A 2,860-nucleotide genomic window follows, 5' to 3' on the forward strand; every position below is an offset into this window, starting at 1 on the left:
TCCTCCTGCCTTGCCTCTAAAAGTGCTGGGATTACAGGCATGAACTACTGTTCCTGGCCATGAAACACATATCACAGTATCTGTTCTACACACTTAATAAACACTGACTAGATTATAAGTTCTGGTAAGTTTATACAGCCCACCTCCTCCACGCAGAAGTGACCTTTTATATCTATAATTTTTGGATAGGCTTCTGTATAATACAGCCAGTTTGGTTAGCAGTTAATGCATGTTTATTGATCCTTAAATATAAACCCAGAGTATCTTAGGGAGGGGAGGGAGGGGTCGAAGGTCCGGTTTCAAGCCTTTGAAAGGAGTGGGTGTATCAATCTGTCGCCCAGGCCGGGGTGCAGTGGCATGTTAGCAGCCACCGCAGCATCAGCCTGAAGGGCTCAGGCGATCCTTCTGCCTCAGCCTTCCAAGTAGCTGGAACCTCAGATGCGGGCCACCCCCTGCCCAGCTAGTTTTTGGTTTTGATTGTAGAGAGGAGGTCTCACCAAGTTGCCCAGGCTGGTCTCGAATCCCTGGACTCAGACAATCCTCTCGCCACGGCCTCCCAAAGTGCAGGGATTACAGGCGTGAGCCACCGCACCGGGAGGTCTCAAGGCTTAAAAAGAGTGAACTCACATCAACAGGTGCCAGGAACTTAACAGTATTTGATCCTCTCAACGGCCCAGTGAGAAAAGTGGGGGTGTCCCCTTTCCACAGATGAGGAATTGAGGCACAGAGAGGTTAGCTGGTGTATCTAAGGTCATAATCATCTAGTTCTACCCTGCCCTTTTTATATGTGGGGAAACTAAGGCCTACAGTGGGCTGACTTGTCCAGGGTCACCCAGGAAGTGAGAGATCAAGTGAGTCCCAGAAACCTTATCTTTCTCCTGCCAGTTCAACTCTCTTCCTCCTCTGCTTCGGATCCCTCAATGCCTTAAATCAATATGGTGGGGACAGAGACACCCTGAGATCCCAGGGCAGCGGTTCCAAGGATTGAGAGCCCCCTTCACTGAAGACAGCCAGAGCCTTGCAGCCACACCTTGTGACACCTGCCGTGTCTGCCACCAGCCGGCAGCGGGCCTGGACGCCTGGACGCCCCCTGCTCTCCGGGGTTTGCCACACTGCTGAGCACAGCTTTCTCGGGTGGCTGAGCCACCAATAGCATGCTTGCAGGCGGGGGAGGGGTGGGACCGGGAACAGCTGGTGACCCCTTCGTGGCCTTTGCCCGCCTCTGCATCCAGGAACCCACTGGGAGTGCCATCCCACCCTTGGTTCTGTTGTCTCTGACCCACACTTGCCCCTCACCCTCCACCCCAGGCTGACTTCACCTGGCATGTACGTGTGGGACAAAAGTCACTTGGGCTCAGGGGAGATGTCAGAAGAGGGGGAGTCTGGGAACCAGAGACAGGGAGGCCAAAAAGGACAAAGAGTTGGGTACTGGGAGCGGGGAGAGACAGAGCGAGCCCCCTGTGTAACCCCACCCATCTTGCTGGAGCCAGTCCCTTTGGCCACTCTGGCCTTCTTCAACCTCCACTGCCACCCCCTGCCCACCCAGCACTTGGGCAGGCTAGAAGCACCAGCTGAGGAGGCCAAGGAAGGCAGCCTCGGCCCTCTGTGTGCTGTGCAGGGAGTCTGCCTGGGTTATCCCTGTCTGAGCCTCAGAGACGGCCCTAGGAGGCAGAGCCCCTTGACCCCCGCTCCAGCTCACAGTCCTGCAGTCACAGCTGTGCTCTGTGCCCCTGCCGCACCCCAATCTGAATCACACCCTCCCACGCCCGGAAACTGCAGACCGGGAGGCAGAGTCAGATGCAGTGTGCATGCAACGTTGAATTTCTGCACACCCCACTCGAGTCTGCCATCAGCTGGCAGCCGGCCTAGGCCTCCCCCACCCCCAGCCTGTTTGCTCCACTGCTGAGCACAGCAGAGAAGTCTGGTTCCTTTGGGCTCAGCTTCCTCATCTGGAAAATCAAGAGGTGGGCTTGCTCAGGGAATCTTCACCTGGCAATCACAAACTCCTTGAAAGGGTACACATTGGCTGTGTCAGTGGCTCATGCCTGTAATCCCAGCACTTTGGGAGGCCAAGGCAGAAGTATTGCTTGAGCCCAGGAGTTCAAGACCAGCCTGGGCGGCATAGTGAGACTCCATCTCTACAAAAAAATTTAAAATTAGCTGGGAGTAGTGGTGTATTCGTGTAGTCCCAGCCACTTGGGAGGCTGAGGCAGGATTGCCTGAGTCAAGGAGGTAGAGGCTGCAGTGAGCCATGATAGTGCCACTGCATTCCAGTCTAAGTGACAGAGTGAGAAATTGACTCAAAAAAGAAAAAAAAGAAAAGAAAGTAAGGTCGAGCATGATGGTTCATGCCTATAATCCCAGTACTTTGGGTGGCCAAATTGAGAGGATTGCCTGAGCTCATGGATCCAAGACCGGCCTGGGCAACTTGGCGAGACCTCATCTCTACAGTAAATCAGAAAATTAGCTGGGCGTAGTGGCGTGTGCTTGTAGTTCCAGCTATTTTGAAGGCTGAGGCGGAAGGATCGCCTGAACCCAGCAGGTTGAGGCTGCGGTCGCGGCGAGCATGCCACTGCACTTCAGCCTGGGCAACAGAGTGAGACTCGGACTCAAAAAAAGAAAAAAAAAGTATTTTGCTGGGTGTGGTGGCTCATGCCTGTAATACCTGCACTTTGGGAAGTGAAGGTGAGAGAATTGCCTAGCTCGGGGGTTCGAGACCAGCCTGGGGAGCATGACGAGACCTCGTCTCTACAATAAATTTAAAAAATCAGCCAGGTGTGGTAGCGCACACCTGTGGTTGCAGCTACTTGGAAGGCTGAGGCGGAAGGATGGCCAGAGCCCAGCAGGTCGAGGCTGCGGT

The sequence above is a fragment of the Carlito syrichta genome, unplaced genomic scaffold (assembly GCF_000164805.1).
Source record: "Carlito syrichta isolate Samal-C Ts95f unplaced genomic scaffold, Tarsius_syrichta-2.0.1 Scaffold309114, whole genome shotgun sequence".
Classification (NCBI taxonomy): domain Eukaryota; kingdom Metazoa; phylum Chordata; class Mammalia; order Primates; family Tarsiidae; genus Carlito; species Carlito syrichta.